The sequence below is a fragment of the Hydractinia symbiolongicarpus genome, chromosome 1, assembly GCF_029227915.1.
Source record: "Hydractinia symbiolongicarpus strain clone_291-10 chromosome 1, HSymV2.1, whole genome shotgun sequence".
Lineage (NCBI taxonomy): Eukaryota > Metazoa > Cnidaria > Hydrozoa > Anthoathecata > Hydractiniidae > Hydractinia > Hydractinia symbiolongicarpus.
Genome location: NC_079875.1, coordinates 37,351,440 through 37,357,238, shown reverse-complemented (window position 1 = coordinate 37,357,238; position 5,799 = coordinate 37,351,440). Strand labels below are relative to the sequence as shown.

At 41.0% G+C, this 5,799-nt stretch overlaps 1 pseudogene; it reads right to left on the bottom strand.

Moving 5' to 3' along the window:
- Nucleotides 1–2,995: 2,995 nt before the first annotated feature.
- The window catches only part of LOC130620941 (large subunit ribosomal RNA), a 3,246-nt pseudogene continuing 442 nt past the window's right edge, over nucleotides 2,996–5,799 (bottom strand).

The following is a 5,799-nucleotide window of genomic DNA, read 5'->3' as shown; positions in this document are numbered from 1 at the left end:
ACAATTTTTTCTCAGTAACTACAACGTTTTAACGAAATCATAAAAAGCAAACTTATAAACAAAGGCATTTTAAGAAAAATGGCGGAATATTTTTGTGTGACTTTGGCTAGAACCAGACTTATGACGTCACAAAGTGCACGGTCAAACCTTCATAAATTCTAAAATTTCAAAAAATTTTAACTGCTGACGTCAGCATTTTTATAAAAAACGGACAAGAATTTCATGGTAGCAAATTTGGAGATCTATTACCATGCAAAATTTGGAGGTCAAAGGTCAACCGGAAGTACCTGTTTTGGGGCCTTACTTTTTTTGGTCTTTTTAAAAACAGGTAAATCGCTATAGCTTCTGAAATATTGAAGGTATTTCTTAAATCTTTGGCAGATATGTAAAACACTTCAGGCTAAAACCGGGTAGGAGCACAAATTCCCGATTTGTGGCTCTGCGGGGGGTCCAGCAGAAGCCTAAAATGTCAAACATTCAAGGCCAAATAAAATGCTGACGTCAGCGTTTTTTTGAAAAAAAAATTCGTGTGAACCTTTGTCATGTCAAGATGGTTCATTGTGCCAAATATAAAGCCAATCCGACATGTCGTTCGGGATTTCCGATTTTTCCGATTTTTCCCTAATTTGGTGAAAACGCACGTATTGGCATGTTTAACATGCAATATTGGCCTTGCACAATTATTATTGAACGCAATATTTTACACAAATACTCACCACGTTAACTCTCAACGCCTGGAGAAAATAATTGCCATTTGACTTTACGTTGCAGATTCATAGCGTTTCCAATTTCTCACAATTGCTGTTTTAACAAGGAAAAAGATGCGTTTTAGCATTTTTTCGCGACCCATAACATCGTTTTATGATGTTGTTATCTCGTGGTACTTCATATTCACAGTTTTACATATGTATTCTTCAGGTCTACAAAAATCTAAAACGTGTTAAAAAAACTAGAACTCAAACGAGGCTGTTCTTGTATCAAAATAAGCCGTTGAATTTCAATTTTCTGCTATTTCACGGAAATTTGACGTGCTGAAGTATTCTTTTCAACGACATATTTTGATGTTACAGTTTCTTCTTTATTAAAACCGTTCTGTCACTAGGTACACGAAGAATAGATAAAACGAATTAAAAAAACAAGAACTCAAACGAGGCTGTTCTTGTATCAAAATAAGCCGTTGGATTTCAATTTTCTGCTATTTCACGGAAATTTGACGTGCTGAAGTATTCTTTTCAACGACATATTTTGGATGTTACAGTTCTTCTTTATTAAAACCGTTCTGTCACTAGGCACACAAAGAATAGATAAAACGAGTTAAAAAAACTAGAACTCAAACGAGGCTGTTATTGTATCAAAACCGGCAGTTGAATTTCAATTTTCTGCTGCTATTTTACGGAAATTTGATCTGCTGAAGTATTTCTTCTCAACGACATATTTTGGATGTTACAGTTCCTCTTTATTAAAACCCTTCTATCACTAGGTACACGAAGAACAGATAAAAGCAATTAAAAAAACTAGAACTCAAACGAGGCTGTTCTTGTATCAAAATAAGCAGTTGAATTTCAGTTTTTCTGCTATTTCACGGAAAATTTGACATGCTGAATTATTTCCCGTCAACGACATTTTTTGTATGTTACAGTTCTTCTTTATTAAAACCGTTCCGTCACTAGGTACACGAGAATAGATAAAACGAATTAAAAAAACAAGAACTCAAACGAGGCTGTTCTTGTATCAAAATAAGCCGCTGAATTTCAATTTTCTGCTATTTCACGGAAATTTGACGTGCTGAAGTTTTCTTTTCAACGACATATTTTGGATGTTACAGTTCTTCTTTATTAAAACCGTTCTGTCACTAGGTACACGAAGAACAGATAAAACGAATTAAAAAAACTAGAACTCAAACGAGGCTGTTCTTGTATCAAAATAAGCAGTTGAATTTCAGTTTTCTGCTATTTCACGGAAATTTGACATGCTGAATTATTTCCGTCAACGACATTTTTTGTATGTTACAGTTCTTCTTTATTAAAACCGTTCGTCACTAGGTACACGAAGAATAGATAAAACGAATTAAAAAAACAAGAACTCAAACGAGCTGTTCTTGTATCAAAATAAGCCGCTGAATTTCAATTTTCTGCTATTTCACGGAAATTTGACGTGCTGAAGTTTTTCTTTTCAACGACATATTTTGGATGTTACAGTTCTTCTTTATTAAAACCGTTCTGTCACTAGGTACACGAAAGAATAGATAAAACGAATTAAAAAAACTAGAACTCAAACTAGCTGTTATTGTATCAAAACAGGCAGTTAAATTTCAATTTTTCATTATTTTACGCAAATTTGACCTGCTGAAGTATTTCCCGTCAACGACATTTTTTGTATGTTACAGTTCCTCTTTATTAAAAACCTTCTGTCACTAAGTACACGAAGAACAGATAAAACGAATTAAAAAAACTAGAACTCAAACGAGTCTGGTATTGTATTAAAACGGGCAGTTGAATTTCAATTTGCGGTTATTTTACGGAAACTTGACGTGCTGAAGTATTTCTTCTCAACGACATTTTTTGTATGTTACAGTTCTTCTTTATTAAAACCCTTTATCACTACGTACACGGGGAACAGATAAAAGGTATTAAAGAAACAAGAACTCAAACGAGGCTGTTCTTGTATCAAAATAAGCAGTTGAATTTCAATTTTCCATTAATTTACGGAAATTTGACTGGCTGAAGTATTTTCGTTCAACGACATTTTTTGTATGTTACATTTCTTCTTTGTTAAAACCCTTCTGTCACTAGGTACACGAAGAACAGATAAAACGTAATTAAAAAAACTAGAGCTCAAACGAGGCCGCTATTGTATCAAGATAAGCAGTTGAATTTTTATTTTCGGCTAATTTACGGAATTTTTCGTGTTGAAGTATTTCCGTTCCGCGACTTTCTTTTAATTTTCAGTTTTTCTGGTTTGTGGTTGAAAGCCCTTGTGTCAGTTGGTACACGATGACAATTTGACAATCGAAATATAAAACAAATTAGCGAAACTTCTGAACTATTAATGCGTAAATAAATTTTGCAAAAACTGTCAACTTGGAGAAATATTTTTATCGTTTCTGCCTGTAGGGCTTCAGAGATATGAAGGGTGATGTATAAGGGAGTTGGCGCTGTAGTGTTTATGAAAACAGGGACTGGGTGGTGGGTCCGACAGCGGGGACATCCGCCCCGTAATAATTTATCCCTGTGGTAACTTTTCTGACACCTCTAGCTTAAAACTCCTAAAGACTAAAGGATCGATAGCGCATGCTTTCACAGTTTGTATTCATACTGAAAATCAAAATCAAGTGAGGCTTTTACCCTTTTGTTCTACATGAGATTTCCGTTCTCATTGAGCTCACCTTAGGACACCTGCGTTTATCATTTGACAGATGTGCCGCCCCAGCCAAACTCCCAACCTGACAGTGTCTTCGACACGGATCGACCGCCGATGGGGCCTTAATTCTAGAAAATGAGCCGTGAAGCTCGCTTCCGCTTAATCGAATAAGTAAAAAAACTATAAGAGTAGTGGTATTTCACTGTCGCTTGCGCTCCCACACTATAACTACACCTCCTATGTCTTTTCACAGAGTCAGACTAGAGTCAAGCTCAACAGGGTCTTCTTTCCCGCAGATTTTGCCAAGCCCGTTCCTTGGCTGTGGTTTCGCTAGATAGTAGATAGGGACAGTGGGAATCTCGTTAATCCATTCATGCGCGTCACTAATTAGATGACGAGGCATTTGGCTACCTTAAGAGAGTCATAGTTACTCCCGCCGTTTACCGCCGCTTGGTTGAATTTCTTCACTTTGACATTCAGAGCACTGGGCAGAAATCACATTGCGTCAACACCGTTTCCGGCCATCGCAATGCTTTGTTTTAATTAAACAGTCGGATTCCCTTGTCCGTACCAGTTCTAAGTTGATTGTTAATTGCCTGCCGAACTGCTCTTGCGAGCATAGCTGGGCCAATCCACGACCAGTCCCTTCCCAGTCCAAGTCCATCCCCGAGAGGACGAAATAGTCCGGTCGGATCCCACTCGCTTCAAGTCTCAGCCCGACAGACCCAATCCTTAGAGCCAATCCTTTTCCCGAAGTACGGATCTATTTTGCCGACTTCCCTTACCTACATTGTTCTATCGACCAGAGGCTGCTCACCTTGGAGACCTGCTGACGGTTATGAGTACGAACAGACGCGAAAATCAATCTTTCCCTCGGATTTTCAAGGGCCTTCAGAAGCGCACCGGAACCACAAGAAGTGTGGTGCTTTACCGGCTGTTGAACCATATCTCCTGGCAATCAGATTCCATGGTGTCAAGCCGTTAACAAGAAAAGAGAACTCTTCCCAGGGCCTCTGCGCGTCTCCGAGTTCAGTTGCGTTACCGCACGTCCACCCCCGAAGGAATGGAATATCCACGTCTGGTTCGGGAATATTAACCCGATTCCCTTTCGATAAACGGTCCGAGATCGGACACTTTGAAACGGAGTTTCCCCTATCTCTTAGGATCGACTAACCCATGTCCAACTGCTGTTCACATGGAACCTTTCTCCACTTCGGTCTTCAAAGTTCTCATTTGAATATTTGCTACTACCACCAAGATCTTCACTAGAGGCGTTTCACCCAGGCTCACGCCAAAGGCTGCGTCACGACCCCCACGCCCTCCTACTCGTCAAAGCTTAGCTACTTACTTTGACGGCTGAGTATAGGCACGACGCTTAAGCGCCATCCATTTTCAGGCTAGTTGATTCGGCAGGTGTGTTGTTACACACTCCTTAGCGGATTCCGACTTCCATGGCCACCGTCCTGCTGTCTAGATCAACCAACACCTTTTGTGGGGTCTGATGAGCGTCGATTTAGGCGCCTTAACTCAGCGTTCGGGTTCATCCCGCATCGCCAGTTCTGCTTACCAAAAATGGCCCACTAGAACCTCTCATTCTGTGCCCTACTTCAATTAAGCAAGTCGGGCTTCTTACCAATTTAAAGTTTGAGAATAGGTTAAGGTTGTTTCAACCCTAAGACCTCTAATCATTCGCTTTACCTGATAAAACTGTTCCGAGTTCCAGCTATCCTAAGGGAAACTTCGGAGGAACCAGCTACTAGATGGTTCGATTAGTCTTTCGCCCCTAATACTCATGTTTGACGATCGATTTGCACGTCAGAATCGCTACGAGCCTCACCAGAGTTTCCTCTGGCTTCGCCTACTCAGCATAGTTCACCATCTTCGGGTCCCAACAGATGTTGCTCTTACTCAAACCTTTCTAGGAGTAGAATAGGTCGGTCAATGATGCGCTCCTCGCCGAAACGAAGAGATCTCACCTCAGCTGCAAGCAGCCTTTACTTTCATTGTGCCCGCGGGTTTCAATCACCCAAAGACTCGCACACATGTTAGACTCCTTGGTCCGTGTTTCAAGACGGGTCGCATGAAACCATATGACCGCCAACAACCTTAGCACAATGTGTGCATTCATCCCCCCGACAGCCGGCCGCAGTTCAAACGCACTGCACGCAGTCCGCTATGGTTGACAACCGACTGGGAAGAGAGAAGCCAGCCCAAAAGAGCATGTGCCGCGACGCCTCTGTCGGACCCGAGCTCGCACACCACAAGCTATAATACTGACCGAAGCCAGCTACCTTCTTGCGGGGCTCTTCGCTCGGTTCCAACAGCTGTTGACGCACGCTGCCGGGAAATGCGACAAACAACTGCTAGTGACGAACACCAACGGTCCATTCGGATCCGTAAAACGCCCGTACCAGCTGCCGATCATCTGAATCTCGACAG